The 20,840-nt window shown below is 41.7% G+C and overlaps 1 long non-coding RNA gene across 2 annotated transcripts; it reads left to right on the forward strand.

Moving 5' to 3' along the window:
• The first annotated feature begins 21 nt into the window (after positions 1-21).
• Positions 22-18,031, forward strand: LOC137149276 (uncharacterized). Of its 2 annotated transcripts, none has more exons than XR_010918711.1 (4): positions 22-163; positions 5,095-5,177; positions 5,594-6,935; positions 17,704-18,031. It is a non-coding gene; the product is annotated as an uncharacterized lncRNA (long non-coding RNA). The 2 variants fall into 2 exon arrangements; XR_010918712.1 differs by having other exon boundaries at positions 17,732-18,031.
• Positions 18,032-20,840: the final 2,809 nt, after the last annotated feature.

A 20,840-nucleotide genomic window follows, 5' to 3' on the forward strand; every position in this document is an offset into this window, starting at 1 on the left:
GCAAGAAGACGCCAGGTGGAAGGAAGGTGCGGGTTGAGGTCGCTAATGGGATCAGTCGTGGGGGGTGGCTATGAAGAGCGGTCAGGGAGGAGGCCTGCGTAACTCAAAGGCGGGCAGGCTTCACTTCTAACCTTGCACTCGGAAAACCTCAACTTCTGTAGCGGTAACTATTGCTGATGGTGCCCGGGAGCGCCAAGCGGGATACTAAATGCTGCTTGTTATATCTCAGCCTCTGGATACTCATCTCTTGGCCTTTTACCTAGAGTTATTCCTGCAAGCCTTCGTAAGATGTGGTCATTCTGTGTCTTTTATTCAAGGTTGTCAAATTTTGTTTAGGAACTGAGTAATAAGAGATTCATATTTACTTCTTCCTGCAGCTCCGTGCATTTGGCATGTATAGCCACCCTTAGCTGCACTTCCAATCTAAAAAGCTATATTTTACATTTAACAAGTACTTTATGATTTCATTATTGTTTTCTGAAGTTGACGGGGTGCTTTGCACAATGGTTTCTTCTAATGGCTTCTATTTCCACCAATCCTTTTTCCATAAACTCATAGACCCTGACCCAACATATAAACTGCTGGCTCATTCATGGTACTTCCCCTCCACCTTGGCTGAATGGGAGGGAAAGATCTAGCCAACAAATGGCACTCTACTACCCAGTTCAACATCCAGCCATTAAAGGGCTCCAAAATCACTGGTAGTATAAGAAAAGGAGTAATATGAAATTGGAGGGGACCAGGCTCAGGTGGGAGGTGGAGGCTGCCTGGGATCAGGTGTAGCAGGTGAGGTAAGCCTAAGTAGCAGGCACCAGGGCTGAGAGATGGGCAGGAAAACTGCCTGTTGCTGATGGAGCAGCAGTTGCCTCAGCAGAAGAATGTAATACATTGTGCTCCAGACAGGAAGCGTGAGGGTGACAAACTGTGTGCACTGGAGGAACTAAGCAGAGAACACCCTAATGAGACTCTTATCTTTATACCTTGTACTGGACTGTGCCTAGAGCCTGGATTATCTTTTAATGTAACAAAGCAATTATGCCTAGGGTATTTGCACCCTTTAGTTTCTGTCATCCCTAGGAAGGGAATCCTCCATTATTCAAAGTGTGCAACTGTTTATGGAAACCTGCTGTGAGTTAGAGCCATAGAACCTAGTGCTTGGAGCATCGGTAGCACTTCCCTTTAAGCTTATGGTATACAGAGTACCTTAGCAGATATCTAAAGAGGACTGGTGTATGCGCCTGCTGGTTTCTAATGCTAAAAGACTTAGAAGTTCACCGGTAAAGATTTTGCTTGAGTATTTAATTCTCTTGGTGTCGCTGATATTTTGGGCAAAAGTTGTATTATGGCTGGCAAGTAGTTTAAAATGATGCTCAAGTAAATATCACAGTTGTTGCTCTCTAGCACTTCATAAGGAGACCTAAACTAGCTAAATTTTGGACTGTCAAACAATGCTTTTAGTACTACTTGCTCTTTCCTAATATTTTTAGATGCTCATTTATCAGAACATGCATTGATACTATGAACCTTCATGCACTGTAGACCTACTATATGTGAGTACGCATGTTGTTTGCTCCTCCCATGAACAGACATTGACTTCAGCATATTCTTCCAAACAGGGTGATCCACATTGATCTTCAAGTTTCTGTATTCCTGAGTAACCAACAAATGTGACATTATGCATAAACTGTAAGATATGAATATACTAGGCCACTTGACATGCAAATCTCCATGTGTTCCATTTTTCATTCTGTAAAATGAAGATGGAAAAAGGTAGCTTGTAGGGGGAAAAGGAGACTGTCCATCTGGCCTATCATTTTCAATGGACTGGCAAGTACCAATATGTACAAGCATAGGCAATTGCTAAGGTGATGAAACTGAATCTTGAAAGTGACTTTTATCAGATGGGAATATCAAACCTATTTCAGCAGGAAGACTGCTTTGACCGGCTTCATTGAGTTGGGGGGTGAACTAGGTTGGGCCTGGTCTGCATTTGCTGACCTTGCTGGTTGTTAAATCTGCCACTGGCAGGCTCAAGTCCCTGTACCAATTAATATTTAAATGAATGAGTGTTCTAAACACTGGACTATTGTGTTTTTACGAGAAAGAGCTGACCTGTCTTAGGCACCTAACTCCAGGAGAGGGTTCATAGCTGTGAATCCCAAATGGAGATAGGCATCTCCCTCTGACCTGGAGTTTGGCACCTAACTTCCTTTGAGGGGCAGGGATTAGGCCACACTCCTTTTCAGCATCTCCTATTGCCTAGTCTAGGCATTGCCCCCCTCAGCTTGCTGGCTTTAGTGTATCTCGTTTCTGGCACCTAACTCTCCCCATGAATTGTATGAGGTATTTGGGTATTGTCGTGGAAAAGAATCACACTGCTACATTTTAGAGTTGGATCGGGTGCAGCTTTAATTGTGACACACACAATCACATAACCATAGCTATGGGGAATATTATAGCCATAGGGAAAACCCAGGTGGCTATAGGGAAGTCAAGCAGCATGTCTGGATGCTGGGCAAATGTACTTCCCCTGGCTACCAGATACAAAAGACTTATATAGGGGTTGCTTAGGTTCATTCACATGTTGATCGTATAGTGGAATTTGATTAACAATTTATACTTAACAGAAAAGACAATCACAATGCACAGTGGGGCACATCAGACGCCCTCACAGGAATGCCCAATGAGTCACTTGAGTATACAATGTCGTTTTCAGGGACCCTGGTTAACTCCCGAAGATGGGTGGTGACACAATACTTGTTCAAATGCTAATTTCTATGGAGTAAGTTTCTATGGGGCCAGTAAGACAAAGGGGGGCAGGTACTGGTACTTATCAAAACAGGTGAAGTCTGTTCAGACTTCAATAAGGCTTAAGGCTCATAACAGAGACTTGCCTCTCGGGTGTGGTTCAGAGACCTCTTGTGGGATTTTAACATCTTTATCCTAATTTCAGTTGAGGCATTCTGTTAATGGTTTAGCCTGGGGCTTCTATTTCAGTTTCAGGCTACAACTTCAGGCCAGGCCTTCCATGACCAGTTTCAGACCAGGCATTCTATTATTCAATTTTATGATTAATTCTTTGATTCCACAGTATCTATCTTGGGGCTGTAGTGTCCCGTGGGTGGCAGGGTGCCTACAGGTAGGCATTGCAATATTGAGTCTAATCTAGCACCTAATAAGATTTTGAAAAGTACCTAAACAGGTTAGATGCCTAACTCCCATTGGTCTAAGTGAGAATAAAGCACCTAACTTGCTCAGGTTCTTGTGAAAATCACAGTAGATGCCTATGGACATCTTTAGGCTTTTCAGTACCTTAGAAAATCTGGCCCTTGGTGGTCCTCCTACTAAGAGAATGCAGGGGAAGGGAGTTACTCTGATCTGGGATTCTGCTGGAGTAACTCCCACAGATACTGTGGCTTCATTTGTGGAAAAGGATGGGAACTTGCATGGAGCTGTGGGAAGCTGTCATTCCATTCCAAGCCACAAAACAACTTTAAAATGACTTATGATGGAGCTGGGGGAATTTTCTCCTTTCCCCTGGATAGGTTAGAAATCTACCAAACTAGGGACAAGAGCTGCTTATATGGATGGCAGTATTTTAGAGCAATGGCTCTCAACATTTCCAGACTACTGTACCCCTTTCAAAAGTCTGATTTGTCTTGAGTACCCCCCAAGTTTCACTTCACTTAAAATCTACTTCCTTACAAAATCATACATAAAAATACAAAAGTGTCACAGCACACTATTACTGAAAAATTGCTTACTTTCTCATTTTTATCATATAATTATAAAGTAAATCTATTGGACTGTAAATATTGTACTTACATTTCAGGGTATAGTATATAGAGCAGTATACGCAAGCCATTGTCTGTATGAAATTTTAGTTTGTACTGACTTCGCTAGTGCTTTTTATGTAGCCAGTTTAAAATTAGGCAAATATCCGATGAGTTGATGTACCCTGGAAAACCTTTGAGTACCCCCAGGGTATGCATACCCCTAGTTGAGAACCACTGTTTTAGGGGCAGGTTTCAAAACTGTGGTCTACAGCCATTGGTGGTCTGCAGAGCTCTTGCTGGCAGCTTACAGAGAGAACCAGCTGGTAACCAGGTGCTAACACCTCCTCTATTTCCAGTTACTAAATAGTAATTAAAGGTAACTAAAAATGCATTATATATTTTCCTAATATTATTTTTCCTTATAAGCAATTTGACAGAGGAATGTTATGTGATTATTAACAGGAAGGGTAATGGATATGAGAGAGTTTCTTTATTGACATATGCTCAGTCTCATGAAAGAGTTTGAGAACTCCTACTCTAGTGTGTTTATCTGGATACATACTGATGTGGCCCTCTTCACCTCCTGACACTGATGCTTTTGCAGCACATAGCTGAGATTCTTGCATAATTTAACAGGGAGCCATCTCAGGTGTCTCCCACTCTGTACAGAGCATGCAAGCTGTATTCTTCAGATTTTGGCACACATCTTGAATCATGTTACATTTTACAAAAGATTTACACACACTGCTGAAAAGGGGGATTTCCTAGGAAACAGAGGAACAAAACTAGAAATATCCGAGTGTCCAAAAGCTAATTAAATATATTAGAGCTGTCTCTGGACAGCAGTAGTTTACTCCCTCAACTTGGATCGAGTATCATTATAGTCAATATCATTCAATTCTATGTCTCTCAGCTTCCAAAGTTGTCAATGTGGGACAAATGAATAAAATGTGACACACCCTTTTTTTAATACATGGAAAAGCTGGTCAGCCTTGGTATGTAATTGTTTCATCCCAGAATGCTAGGATGAGCAGGCAGGTGTGTAGCTAGAATGCAGAACTAGCTGAATTTTCATTTAATTACTAAAAAAATTATGTATTTCAGTCATAATTATTAAAAAATAGTCTAATGTATTAAAAAGCAATTTTTTTTTCATTTTCTCTCTCCTCCACTCCAGGAGATCAACAAAACCCACTAAAATTAGCTGTCCAGGAAAACCCAAGCGTCTAAGTACTATGAATGGATTATTCATATGATTTTATCACAAGAACATGCACACTCATGTGTATATATTATTTGACTAATCTTTATATTACAGATACAGCTCGCTAACAGTTGAACCCTAGCATGAAGACAGAAGCAAAAGAGAGATCTTGGCATTCAAGATTTCCCATGGAGCTGGTAAGAGCCCATCACATTTGTGTGGGATATGTGGAGCTTGAAGAAATAATTTGAATTAATATTATGTTTGGATGTTTTATATGATATGCACTTGTTTGATATCACAATGGACAGTAATGATGTGCAAAGTGTCATAGTGACTCATTTATTTTTATGGAGTGGCAACAATGTACAAATAGAGGCCCAGATCCTGGGCAGTACTTCAGCCATTTTGTGCTGCGCTGATAATACAGAGTGATCCTAAAGCTGGCATAGCTGCCCATGGAAGGATCATCCCAGTGTAAGGAAGTCCTCCAGTGGCATAGAACTTCTGTAGCAACTCCCACTCCACCACACCTCCCTGCTGCTGGCATAGGCAGCCTGGTTAACGTGTACCTCGATACAACTAATCCTTGGTTACCATTTTGTCCCTGTAGGGTCTGTTGGCAGTGGGTATAATTTAGAGCAGTCTGAGGCTGCTGAAACCAGACTGGTACATATATCAGATGGAGCACAAGGCCCACCTTTGTACACGCACCTCTCTCTCCTGTCCCACCAGCCTTCTTGACCAGAGCTAAATGTATCCTTTACATTTATCAATGTTCAGAGAATTTTAAAAGTTTAATTTGATTGTTTTGGGGGAAAGAAATGCACAGCTAGAAATAAAACCAAAAGAACAAAAAAAAATGTTCCTAATATTTCAAAGGAAAGGTGCATTTATTTTCTGATACTTATAGTTATGGCCAGTATTGCCAATGTTTCCATTAAGAAACTTGGAAGTTTAGAAGAGGTGATGAGCTGGAACTAGACATGTAGTGAAATGTGAAGCTTGGGATATACAGTCATTAATAAGGCTCACTCTTTGTTTTGCTGAGCTCACTGGCAGGGTGAACTGTTTGTTTCACAAGATAGTTAAAATCTCATTGCTTGTTTGTTTGTTTTTTCCTAGCAAACTACTGTGAATTACTATTATTAATGAATTAGCACTTGGCTGCAAGCCAGGAGTGTTCTTTTTCATAGGCATTATCCTGCATGTGCATCTTATTAATTCATTTTGAGGATAAGGGGAAATCTAAGGAAGAAAAAATCACAATTGAAAACAGAGGGGCCACCGATGGGTTTTTTAGGCAGGATATTGGGTGTGCATTGGTTATATAGGTGATAGGAGTTTGGATGGATGAGTACCCAGGCTCTCAACTCAACTACTGATCACTTGGAAGCTGATTGTATCTGAAGGGCAATTTGTGACACTATTCCTCAGAGTAGCACCCTAGAGCCCCTATACTCACCACTGTCACATAATTATTATATGGTTTGTACAAAGTATGCCTTGTGAGGTATCATTTTAAAAGTATTGATCTGTTGAACACTAATATCCTGTTGGGTTGTATGTGCAATCATATGTGGTTATGAAGTATTTTTGTATGTTACTGACATATGTTGTGAGGTTGGGCCTCACAACCAGACTTTCAGGTACAACAATGGAGTAGCCAGACATGCTGATGGCCCATTAAAGGGAATCCACTCTCCCTATGGCCCAGATGACTTCTCAGAGAGAGCACATAAACAATGGAGGCTGCTTGACCAATGGGGACTGCCTGATCCCCACATCATGGCAAAGGTCTTTCCAAACCTGGTTTTTCCAAGCTGGAAGAAACTATAAAAGAGAAGTGACATCACTTGGTCTCCCCACCCCAACTCAACACCTGGAGGACAAAGACTTTGAACAGAGGAAGGGGGTCCTAGCCTGTGTATTGTGGAACTATACCATCTGTCAGGGTGAGACACTGTTTGATTCAAATCATGTTTAGTTTATAGAAATTAGACTGAGAATTTATTTTTATTTCTTAGGTAACCAACTTTGATCTCTATACTTGCTACTTATAATCACTTAAAATCCATCTGTAGTTAATCTGTTTTATATTTTACCTAAAATAGTGTGTTTTGGTTGAAGTGCTAGGAAATCTCAGCTCAGTTTACAAAGGTTAATATGTATCCTTCTCCATATTGAGGGAGGGGTGGTCTGGGTAATGAACTTGCACTGGTCAGGCTTCTGACCTGTGTAAGGTGGTACAGTTCTGGGGTGCAAGGCTGGGGGGAATTGACTAGAGCCTCCCTATTGATAGTCCATTAGTACCTGGGAGGTCATTCATGTTACTCAGTTGGGTGTGTCCCTGCCTGTGGATGACTGTGTAAGTGCAGTACCTGCCAGAGGCTAGTGGCTTGCCAGCAGCATCACAGTGTAAGAGGCAGCCCAGGTTGGGACAGGGGACTCAGCAGTCCCATAGTCTAGGTTGCATCCCAGGGACCTCGTCAGACAATTATTTAATGCTGTTGGTAATTTCAACTTTCATTTTCCTATACTTTTTCCCTTAAGTCTTATCCTAATCCTCTCCTACACCCCAGAGGCAGGGTGCAGAGCATCCGTGCAATCCATAGGCTGCAGTTGTGAGCATAGTCCACTGCTCCTTCTGCATGTGGGGTTCTGGAGGGGATTTACACATGTATATAGAAATGAGAATAAACTGCTCTCTGGTGGTATCTTAAATTATAATCGTATACAGTTGACACTATTGCACAAAACCTTTGGGGAGTTGCCGCATAATTAGTGAATGTATTATGAAAGAGACAACTTTTCATGTTAAGACATGCTACCAAGATGCCAACTGAAAGATTGATATAATCTTTGTAAGTGCACAGTGCCTAATGAAGAGAAGAGGCATGTCATGCTGATTCAGGTAAAAATTTCATAAACTGTGAAATAAGTATGACATTTGATGAGAATAAAAAGACCCCCAGTGACATTATACAAATGAGGAAGTAGCTCATATTGATATTTGTGAGTCCCTAACAGACAATATGTTCAATACTGATGAAGTCACTCTGGAGGAAACTGAGCATCCTGCCACTCCTGATGCACAGAAATCACTGTGCATGTGACTGTGTATTTTAGGAAAGAGAGCTGAGGACACTGCTGGGAAAATGGTAGCCCAGAACAAGTGAAAATGCATCAATATTGCAACTACCAGATTTACAGCATCCCAGCAGTGATGACCCCTCAGTCACTCCCATGGCATTTGTGCATGTGATGAAGGGCAAGAGGGAGTACCGTCTCATTCGCTGTCCCTGAAAAAGTGACACTGCATTAATAAGTGATAAAATTAACCACATAATCATCTAGATGTCTCAAGAAAGCAGAACTGAGTATTTATTTTCCACCAAGACTGTCTAAGGCCTCTGAACATTCCACACACTGCCTCAATATTCCTGCTTTAGCTATCATTTACAAGGCACTTGCATTTTCTTGATTGCCCAATTCCCAAAAAATGGACACAATTTCTTCCAGAATCAAGTAGAGGGATCACTAGAAAATTATGCAGGGCTCTCCCTTCCCACTAAGGGCTGAGCCGTGCTGGCCTAAGAGCAAGAAACACAGGACCAGATTTTATGGTCCAGCCAACGTCTGCTTAATGTAGCAGCAAGGTGGCCTGTCAGAGGCCTTGGCCCTATAACGGTTCTAACATGTGGCACCTGGCAACAATCCACAAGGAGTCATTCATCATCTCTGGTCACATTCCCCTCCCACCATGACATAGCCCTTATGCCGGCGTTCAGTGAGTGATGATTTAGGAACTAGCTATGCGGGCCCTACACCCTTATGTCTGTGGAATTTTCACTGTCTGAGCAGTATGAAGGGAGAGGAGTGAGGCTGTGAATTAGATCCAGAGATTTGGTTGTAAAATATGGTTTTTCCATGGCACCTATTTCACTTCTGTAGCCTACACAGCTGACCCTTATTGCATGTTATATAGTTTTTATTTCAAAAGCTGCTAGTTCACCTCAAATGGTGAATATACATATAAACGGCAGCTATGGCATTGATCAGATCATGCCTTCTCTGCACAAAGGCTGCTGAGTACAGGCCTGTGACAGACAGTCAAGTGCTAGGGGGTAGAGGGAGAAGCAGAACTATTTTGCTGACTTGCAGTAGCTCATCTGGCAGCCAGAACAGGTAAGCTTTGGTAGCTCCAGTTGACACTAGAGAAGGAGTTGTGGGCCTCTCTCTCGGGAAAGGGTGGAAAAGGGTTGAAATAGGAGGCTCTGCAAAGCAAACATTAGAACTAGCCATCTCAAATTTAGGCTCTGGTTTATGTTTGGTTTTTACAAAGGGTGAAATTCACCTTATACAAAGCCTGTGCACCACTGAAACCCACTGAATCAGAAAAATCACTTCTGTTTGAAAATGGAAGACCTGTTGGGGGTTATGTATAACCTCCACAATTATCACTGAACAAAATCAGAGAAATTTTTGGCAGTTTATTTGCATATTTGACAGCACTTTGTATATAGTCAGTATCACTGTTCTGTTGATGGTTTTTGGCATGTTGTCTTCACTCTTAATGTACTGCTCCAGTGGGAGCTCACATTCAGACTCATCTCCAGAATCTGTGGGAGGGCATTTATAAGAAATACGGCAGCAGATCTGAAACTGAAGAGGCAACAGGTAAACACGTACACAGGGAGGACAGGGTGGGGGAAAGGAGTTTATCCAACTGTGTTTGGCGGTGGTGCTGTGGGGCTGGTCTACTCTTTTTCTAAACGTCAGCAGGGGAGCAGAAAAATCCTTATGTATCTTCTTGAAAGATTTTAATTCCACACATGCTATGTAAAGATTTTTCTCTTAAAATCAGGTTTATAGTATCTCTTTAATGTCCAACGTTCTGAACTAAAAAGACATCTCATTATAAGCTTTCCTAGTCGTAAGCCCCTCATTAAGTATTCAAAGATTACCACCTTGCAAATCCTGGATGTTAGCCTCCGGTTGGGTTATTATTCCCTTCTCTTTTTTATAGCAACACACACATACGCAAAAGAAAAAACTGAACTTTTCCCTGAGATGGGCCTTGAAAGTACCCATATAAAATTAATTCAGTCCTATATGAAATATTTTTTATTCAAAAGTCACAGAGCATGACGTTGTTTAATTACCCATTTATGTTTTGGGAAAAGTGTGGTATAGTTTCTTCTTCAGACACACATCAGCATGCTCAGATGTATGTATATTTTCTTATTTTGCATTCTTCATTTCACTAGGCCAACTTTTAATAAGTAAGGAAAATCTTTATGCCTAAATCAGAGAGTAAAAGTTACATGTGCTCCATTGCATCTACATATAAGAACTAGGCATCTTATCATATGTTGTTCACACCTCTCAGGGTCCCAGAGCTCAGGCTCCAGCCTGAGAACCGAAGTCTATACAGCAATGAAACAACCCCACAGCCTGAGCCCACGTCAGCTGGCACAGGCCAGGCATGGGTGTCTAGTTGCTGTGTAGACATATCCATAAAGTAACCTAAATAAAGGCCTAATTTTCAAGATGTTGAGCACCTGCAGCTCCAAGCTGGGATGTACACAGTGTAAATAGGTACAGAATTTGGCTCCAGATAGCTTTTCATCCAATGTCTCCCTTGTATTTCATGTTAAAACTGTCATGTTTTTCTGCAGTGCCAGCTCTAGAGAGGTAAAGTGTGGCCTCCCAAAAGTAAAGGGCCCTTTGTCAGCACCCTTCCCAGCACGTACCTGCCCCATATTCTGTAATCTCTCATACGCTCATACCTTAAAAGTGAACTTGGGGCCTAACTCTCTAGGGATTGGAAATGATCTTGATCTACACTCCTTACTCACTGCCAGAACCCTCCAGGGAGGCCACAGATGGTGAGCTAAGAGAATGAACCTGTGAAAATATGACAGGCTGCCCATAGGGTGTTCAGACTTTATTGTGCAGCAGTATAAGCTATCTCAGACCTTATTTTTCAGCATGCATCTCACTCATTAAATCCCTCTAATATAGGCAAAGACCCTTCTGCCCTTCCATGCCAAACTGTCCCAGTCCTATCTCTTCCTCACCCGAGTCCTTGTTCCAGTCCCAATATTCTCACTTCACCAGTCCCAGTCTCTACTCCTTAAGCTTCTCATCCCAGCCCCACCTGGACTCCCAGTCTCCCATCACCACTCCCAGTCTGAGTCTACCCTCCCAGTCTCCTTACCCACCGACTCCCACTCTCACCCACTTCTGGTTACTTTCCTTGCCCAACAAGTCCCAGTTTCCCCATCACAGTTTCTCATCTCTCTCCCCCGGCCAGCCTCCAGTCACTCCCATGTCCACATTCCTCATCCTGACTGGCTCCCAATCTCACTCCCTGGGCTCCTCATCCAGTCTGTGTCCCCTCCACCCGGCTCCTTGTCCCACTCTCTTTACCCAGCCACTCCCAGTTCTCCCTTCACACCCTGGCTCCTTGTCAGATTTGTCTCTCTTTTTCGCTACCTTCTTCCCTGCCTCACTGGTTCCTAGTCTCAGGCTCCTTGCCCAGCCTATCACAGTCTCTCCCAGCTCCCCATCTGATCTCAGGCTCCCCCCATCTACTGGTTCCCAGGCCCCCTCATTTTCCACCTTGGCTTCCAGTCTCCTTTTCCAACACCCCAGTCCCTGCCAGTCTTCCCCTCCCCCATATCTCCTCAGGTTCCTTAACCTAATCTACTTCCTCTCCAGGTCCAGCTCTAGTCTCTTCTACATTTGATTCAGATGGCTTCCTCCATGTCACTGGCTGGCCTCAGCAAGGCATTGAGAGCCTAGGAGAAATAGTCTTCTTGCTTTCATTTCCAGGGCCTGGACATGGATGTTGCATAGCCCACAGCAGATAGGAACTGCAATTGGAAGGAAAGGCCTGCTCACCTTGGACGGGATGATGCCTCTTGCAGATAGAATCTTTGAGGAATTAAGCTGCAAAACTCTAGTGAGTTTCTACTTAGCATGGGCAAACTGACTTTTCAAAGTCAAATTTGAGCAGATTTTCACAGTGATAGCAAAACACACATCCTTGACACAGAAGCCATCCACCTGGCACATTTCAAGGGCCCACTTCAAAGTATGGAAGTGCTAAAGCATTTAAAAGAAAAGGTGGTCAGAATTTCTTTTTAACATGTGGGAAACAATGTAGTTTTCCCTAACTTCATTCCCAGAAATGGCTGAGCCATTTTGGCTGAACATTTCCAGAAATATGTCCACACAGCATGTAATATGTTAGCCTAACTGGGTGAAGTTTAACAGTCATAAACCACTGAAATAGGGTCTTATAATGGGAAGTGTCGGGCAACCTTAATATGCAGTGCTGCCAGCATGCATGTATTGAGAGGCTTTTATTTTCAAAGGTTTAACAAACATATATGCTCTTGGTCTCAATTTTCCATTTAAAAATCTTTTGCTAAATACATTACATATATTTTTTTTAAATCATTGCTCCTCTTGATTTTCCAGAAACAGAGGAAGTCAAATTCCCACCCATCCTTTTCTCAACTGGTTTATTTATTTTCCGTATGAAATTAATGAGCTTCCCGCCACAGGGCTAGATCCGTTTTCGAATTGTTTAGATAAGTTAATAATTTCCTTTTTAGAGGGCAAATAGACACCTTTCATGTTCCATATTATTTCAAAGCAGTTAACCATGTACCATATGACTTCAGAATCTAAGCATTCAAAATTATATAATTTTGTTTGTACCACTGTATTGTCTAGTGCTTTTGAGCAAATTTAAGTTGAACTGTACCATATAGCTGATTGAATACTGACACAAATGCTCTATTTCATTTAAGTGATTTATTTCAACAGTAAAATGCTTTGCAGTATATGTAAATGCCACCCTAAGGAATTTGCTTTGATTTATAGTTTGTTTTATGAGACAAGCTCAATCTCAAGGTCTTTGACTGAACAGTTCACAAGGAGCCATTATAATACAAAAAGAAGCCTACTCCTATGACACTATATAGAAGAATTATATTTGGGAACTTTTGCATGTGACTTGTTTCAGAGCCCCAGACAGACGGGGATTTACACTTTCATTTAGGCAGCAGCAACCAATCGTTCTCCCAATTTCACTTTCAGCACATCAGTTATAGCCTACTTTCTATCTTTCTCCAATCAAGTCTTTTAGCATCCAATAGGAGAAAACAGAACTTTTTTCCTCCCTACATTTATTTTAGTTTTTCTCTTTAAAAGAAGAGCTGCAAATAGTTTTAAAATATCATTTTAAATAGTATAAGATCTCAAGTTTGTACCTAGGATCCCAATTCACCACTCTCACTCATGTGAATGAGTAACTCCCAGTGAAGTCAATGGAGTTATGCCAGTGTAAATGAGAGGAGAATCAGTTCCACTATGTATGCAGATTAAATTAGAAAGTCACATTTTAAAACCAAGTTTGAAAATTATTTCCCAATTCACTTATTTGCCAAGACCAAAGTTCACAATTCCTTGCTTTTCCTGAACTAAATAATGACAAACATATAAAAGAGCATGGAGAGCTCTGATTAGGTATTTGATGTCAGATAGGAACCAGTTCTTAAATGTCTTGGTTCAAATGCAGATATAACTTTTTTTTTTAATTCTGAAAAAAATACACTGCTACCTGGCTAGTATTTATGGAGCTGACATAGATTGCTTTATATATATATGCTCTCACTATCACAGAGAAAGAACAAATGAGACAGTGACTCACAGCGGTCAAGTAATCCATCCACTATTCAATACCCAGGATTCAATGACAAAATGTTGTCCTGAGATACTTGCTTGTTGCAGTCGTGAACCTTAGAACAAATTAACTTGTTATATAAATGTTACTAATTGTATTTGCATGCCTTGATTTACCCAGACCCCTGTGATTTAAAGGTAGACCCCTTATTTTTAATAGTATGGCCAGTGAATGGTGTATTATGTAGCATACATTTTTTAGACCTCAGACAGGGCAGTGTCAATGGCCATCTTCACCTACATGTACAAGGAGTTGCCGGGACTTGTTTTCTTAACTGACTTCCCATTAAAATCAGTGGGAATTGTGTAACCAGCAGTCTGCAAGCTATGTAAAAACATACCTCCTTGTCTCTCAGAAACACTAAGCAGAAGGAAGTTACAAGAGAAGGCAGCTTAATTCCTCACCTGCTATTTTTAAGGAAAATAAAGCATAGATGAACCCAAGAGTTCAAAGGAATGAGTGTACCTTCAGAAGTGCCCTGAGGCTCCCAGAAGGGGTCAGATTTGAGAGATGATAGCTTTATGAAGTTTGGAAGTAAGTGCAAGAATGAGAGCCCATTGTGCTCGCCTTTCCTTTCTGCTATATGCCATCAGTAGTGCTCTGAAGAATTAATGAAGGAACACAACAATGCTGTGGTACAGATTGTTAATGACTTTCTAGATGAGACAAACTAGGTTTGCATAAAGGAGTAAATGGTCCAAATTATGGGGGCACAATAATTCATAGGTAAGGTTTTATCTTATTATCTTCCCATTATAATGCTTACTTTGATTTCCTCACTACATGCATTACTGTGGTTTTTCTTAAATGAATTTGCATGCATTTTACTGAAAAGATTTTATTTTCATTATTGGAACATCTTATTTCAAAACCAGGTTGGCCTAGAAATTTACTATTTGTTTTATGTGCTTGTCCTCAGCCAGGGCTAATGCCTTTGAGTAATTTGAAGTTTTTATTTCATTTTGAAACTGAGAATTTTGTGAGCTCTGTGGATATTATAAGCCATGAAGCACTCTAGTGATGGACATTAAAAACCTCTATGAAACAGGGACATGTCCCCATAGACTTTTTCTTTAAAAAAAAAAAAAAAAAAAAAAAAAAAAAAAAAAGGCTGCTTGAGTCACGAGTTTGTGAACTCCACAGGAGAGAGCCTGTAAAATTTATAGGCTCTATGCGTTCTTTTCTAAAGAGTTTACAACTGCCTCATGCAATGCCAGGCACTGCTGCTCTCTTTGAGCAGAAACATGATCCTCTTTCAGGGAATGGAGGTTAATTAAGGCTACACTGCACTCAGAGTGAGCATCTGTGGCAGGATATACGTGGCCTTTGTGGCTCCCTACAGGAGGCTCTGTAGTCCTACTACACCCTGCCCCAGGAAGCAGCTAAGCTAAGTGACAGGAAAGGAGCAACGAAGTTGGGTACTCCAGGCTTACCTCGAGAGGCCTTATGGAAGCAGCCAATCAGAGTCCAGCAGGCTCAGATAAAAGGAGCTGCAGGGCCTAACAGGTCAGTTCCTGCCTGGGAACAGAGATGTGAAGAAGTGTGTTGTGCTCTGGCCAGCAGCTTGAAGATCGTCAGAGTTTGTGTCTGGCTGTATTTTGCATAGCTGGGTTTGAAGGAAGAGGATTGCAACACCTTAAACCGAAAGTGAGGGTGAAGCTAAAAGGGCCAGGTGGGAAGAGGCCGAGGTAAGAAGCAGTAATGAACTGAAGTCAAGCAGTGTGTTTATAGGGTTTCTGGGTTGGAACCTGGAGTAGTGGGCTAGCCTGGGTTCCCCTACCAGCTACAGTGGCATAAACCAAAAAAAGGGGAAAGGACTTGTTGGAGAGCCTGAAAAAAGGGCTGAATTTAAAGGGCCCAGAGCTGGAGATGAAGACTCTTGTGTGGGCAATGGGACTCTTTTATTTGTTTGACTCTAACACCCTGGAAGGGGTTCATTTGGACTTTGTGACTTGGCTGGAGGGCCAAGCCCCTGGAGACCCACCTAGATCTGATGCCAAGAGCGAGAAAAGGATTGTATCACCATACCCAGTACTAGGTGGTACTCAAGAGGTGTGTCCCCATTACTGCCTTGTACTCCTCTCTGCTCCACAAACGGAAGCGCAAAACCTAGTTGTTCTGGCATAGAGAGGAGTGGAACATCGGATTTCTGGCTCTACAACATACTGTCCCATTCACTGCAAACATTCAGAAGCCTCTGTTTGCAAAAGGTGTGGCAAGGCTGGAGTCACTGAGATTGCAAGCCTCCATAAAACTTTCTGTCACCAAACTTGTGGGCCAATCCTCTGCAAATTAATACTGAACAAGTCACATTAATTTGCTTAAGTTCAGTGTCCTGTCCTACATGAAGTTCTGATGGCATTGGCCAGGAGGTAGTGTCCCTGGAAGGGTGATTTCAGAGCCATGCTGCTGAGGGTCTCTGACAGTAGGTGCAAAGACAAAGGTCTTACACACCCTTCTCCTTCCAATAACTCCTATGAGCTCCATGCATTTTGGAGGCCAGATTCCTTCCACTTCCTGACCTCACTTTTCTCACCTGAGAATGAAGAGGAATTGCCAAATGAGAACTTGTGAAGTTTCCCTCCTGCATATATCTGTGTTGGGTGATTATCAGGCCCAGTGTAGGAAAGAAGCAGAAGTCCCACATTTATTGAAATATGGGGATTTGCAGACAAAGGTGTTAGTGACAACAGACTCAATGTTATATAGTTAAGATATCACCATGATTAAAGTGCTATAGTTATAGAACACTGGGAATTGAGAACTTGGGACTAACGGAACACCTTCAGTGTGAAATCTAGCCACATTATTTCAGTCACTACCCATTTCCATGAGTCCCCCTGCCACTCAATCACATTGAAGTGGTTTTTCTCTCCATGATGCTGTGTGAAAGAGCCACAGAAACGGGAAACTGATTCACCATACAGAAAGAAATGGTGACTAGACCAAGTGCTGTCCAATGCACAAAATAAGGAAACAGGAGGAAGGGGATAGAGGAAATGCTGTTTTTCTCTTTCCTAACTTTCACTTGTTGTTTTAGGGTTGCAGCTTATAACACTACCAGGTTAGCTATTTTCAAGTAGATATGGGATTTTTAAGTTGTCAGTCTCCCCTTAAAGTTCTTTTTCACTTGAAAGTTAAGAAGTTAGAATGTTAATGTTGAAGAAGCCCAGACATCTGTCTGGAAATACTCAAATGGTTCCAGCACAGATACAGAGCTATAATTAAGTCTCAAACATCAGTGAAAGAAATAGAAATTGACAACTGGGCTCATTAATGTAAATGCATTTCCTGACTGTACTTCATTGAAGTATGCAGAATATATTACACTGCCACCTGCTGTGGTTTTGTTAACAATATTGCTGAAACAAAACCTAGTAGCTGATGCCTCTTATCCCAATCTTACCTACTCCCATTTCCCAAAAGAGAAAATTATCTTCATTATCAAAATATTCTCTCTTAGAAGGCAGTCCTGTTCTCAGAATGCCACCCCAAAGCATAATATGATTATAAAGATGATTTAATGGACAAAACCAGTAACTGGAGTAGTTGAAACAACAGCAATTCAGTGAAACTCACTCCTACATAGGGAGCCTGCATAACCTTAAACTCTCAAAATTGGGTTTAAATGGGACTTAACAGATGCACAAGCCTTGTGGGGTCTCTCCACAAAGGAGTGAATTTTACCATCTGTGCATAATAGTACTACAGGCCCAAATACACCACTGACACAACTAGCCAAAACTCCTTTGACTACAGTGAAGTCAACCTGCTTATGCCAGTGGTGAATTTGGCCCACACTATTTAGAGAACAGAAAAAAAGTCTTTGCCATCCCAGGCAGCTGTATTCTAGCTTCCTGGCATAGATGACTAGGTAGAAGATGAGCTATAAATGTCTGAGGTGAACTGATGTTGACCATTTCATCCTTGTATGTAACACCCTTGCTTTGATTTTATCACAGGAGCTCTCTTTTCTTGGTTTGTTTCCAGTTCTGCATGCCTCTGTACTACCTCAACACGAACATCAGAAAAGACAAAGGAGTTTACACTGTTAATGGGATTCTTTCCATTCTATCTACCACAAGATCTAAATGTATACCAACAACAGCACAAGAATGTATCATTGCTTGCTACCTACACTGAAGAAAATAAGTGAATTCATCTTTTACAGTTGAGGGTGCAGAAGGTGGAGGGGACGTTGTGTGGAAAGTTAATATAAAAAATTGGCTTGATTGTCCACTGCTTTGCATTTTGTGTTGTCACTTACACACAAGTGCATGGTAGCATTCTGCACTCCAGAGTAGTAGTGTTTACACCCAGTTTGCACAAGTGTAAATGACTATACAAGGGGCAAGGCATTCAAGAATTGAGCACAATGAACTCTCGGAAGTGTATCCCCATAGCAGAGCTGCATGCCACATGCACCTTAAATCAGCATCCAGAGAAAGGCCAGTGTTGGAAGAACTCGGTAAATCTTGATGGAAAATATTTAGAAAAGTCCAAAAATGCCCCCAGGCTTCCTTTCTGATTCTTAACTGTACAAAGATGCAAGTACTTGAAATATTCTTCTCTGAGAATTGCTAGTGCTCCACGGTGGCAGGTGCCAAGCTTAAGGTGCCCTTACTGTCAGATAGGTTGCCCCAGAACTTGGGGAGCAATGAAGGCTCCAGTTCAGCATACCCTTGAGGGACGTGAGACTGAAAAGATACCTGACCCCAAGCATGTGGACCATTGGTCAAACTATTGATTTATTGGGGACAAGGAAGATGAGGTAATATCTTTTATTGGACCAACTTTTGTTGGTGAGAGACCCAAGGTTTTGAGCTTACACAGAGCTCTTCAGGTCACCTCTCGCCAATAGAAGTTAGTCCTTACCCTTCTTGTCTCCCATAGCCTGGAACCAACGTGGTTACAACACCACTGCAGACTAATTGCAAGTCCACTAGCAAATGAGTTAACTGTAGCAGTAACAGGCACCAGCAATACACTGGATAAACTGTGGGACATCAGAGAAGAGTTGCTCATATGGCTTGCATTCCATCCCTTTGATAATCTTTGTTACATGCCTCTGGATCCTTTCCAGGGTCTCAACATCCTTTCTGTACATTGGTGACCAAAACTGGACAATGCTAAGGCCTAATCAGCGCCAAATAGAGTGATACTATCACCTCCTGTGACTTTCATGCTATGCCTCTGTTAATGCAACATAAAACTATATTTGCTTTTTTTGCAACAGCATCACACTGACTCATGTTGAGGTTGTGATCCACCACATCTCCCAGATACTTCTCAGAAGTGCTGCTGCCAAGGCAGTTATCCTCCATTCTGTATTTGTGCATTTGGTTTTTCTTAAGTACATTTTTCTTTGTTGAATTTCATTTTGTTGTCTATATATAGCCTGCTTCTCCAATTTATCAAGATCCCTTTGAATTTTAGCTCTATCCTCCAGTGTTTGAAATTTCCCCAGCTTTGTCATCTGCAAATCAGCATGCTCTCTCTTCCTATAGCCAGGTCTAACATCGGACCAAGAACAGATTCCTATGGAACCCTTCTTGAGACCACCTTCCAATCTGACATCATTCCATTAATAGTTACTTTGTTTGAGGTTGTTTAACCAATTATGTATCCACTTAATGGTAGCTCCACCGAGTCTGCATATCTCCTGCTTACTTATGAGAATATTATGTGAGACTGTGTCAAAAGCCTTACTGATATCCAGGTCTATGATGTCCATTGCATTTCCCCCATCCAAACTAGTTACCCTGTCAAAGAAGGCAATCAGGTTGGTATGGTATGATTTTTTTTTTCTTTTAGTAAATTCATACTGGCTGCTAGTGATTACCCCTTCATCCTCCAGGTATTTGCAAATTGAATGTTTTATACATTGCTCTAGTAGCTTCCTGGGTATTGAGATCAAGCTGACTGGTCTACAGTTTCTTGAGTCCTCTTCTTCCCCTTTTTAAAGCTGAGCACTACATTAGCCCTTCTCCAGTCTTCCAGGCCCTCTCCTGTCATCCAGATCTATATATGCAAATATTTCTGCCAGTGGCTCTGAGATTTCTTCAGCTAATTCCATCAACACCCTGGGGTGAATAGCATCAGGCCCTGCTGACTTGAATTCATTCAAATACATCAAGATATGATGTGTTCTGCACTTATCCTGATCTGCAACCCTTTCCCTTTATTTGTCTATGGTAACTTTGCTAATCATCTGATCACATTTTTTGTGAGCAGACTGAAGCAAAGTAGGCATTAAATAGTTCTTCCTTCCTATCATCTTCTGTTACCAGCTCACCTTTTCCATTAAGCGGTAGGCCCACACCATCCCTGATTTTTCTTTTTTTGTCTGACATATTTGTAGAACTACTTCTTGTTGTCTCTTACATTTCTTGCCAGCTGAAACTCATTCTTTGCCTTGGCTTTCCTGGTTTTCTCCCTACACACTCGCACCATTCCCATGTATTATAATAACATGGTCATTGTTCTTACCATTTTCCAAAGGAACTGCACCTGCTTTAGCTGGTCTTACACTGTGCATTGCATTCTTCAAGAGCTTCTGTTCAAGCTTGAGCTTCTTTGCCACCATATGAAACAGGAGGTGTTGATATAGGGGAATTCCATACTTGATATGTTGGACCAGTTCTACAAATAGAGTGCTCCTATTCCTGAGTTCTGCCAACACAGGCTTCTTAGACCAAGAAAGACAGGAGGCTGCATTCAGACCTGTTCGTCCATCCATCCAGGTTATCCACTAAGGATTCTGACATCCCAAGACATTCTGAGGATGCCACAAGACTTGTCACTGGAAATGATGCAGGACTTAGCTAGGTTATTCCACTTAAGTAGCACAAGCATAATTTGCCAGGCATTTTTAATGGGTACCTGTCCTCTCAGCAATACATGCACAATGGCATTATATGAATCTGGACCCCAGATTTTACACCATGGGGTCCTACCTCCTGGCTGAATCAGATGCTTATCAACTGCTGGAAATAGAGTAGTTTGCATAATGACCAAAGGCCAAATTTTTAAAGGTATTCAAGTGCTCAACTCCCTTGGGGATAGGCACCTAGATGCTTTTGAAAAATCCCATTAGGCA

The sequence above is a fragment of the Emydura macquarii genome, unplaced genomic scaffold (assembly GCF_026122565.2).
Source record: "Emydura macquarii macquarii isolate MOO-44397 ecotype Brisbane River unplaced genomic scaffold, CSIRO-AGI_Emac_v2 contig_719, whole genome shotgun sequence".
Classification (NCBI taxonomy): domain Eukaryota; kingdom Metazoa; phylum Chordata; order Testudines; family Chelidae; genus Emydura; species Emydura macquarii.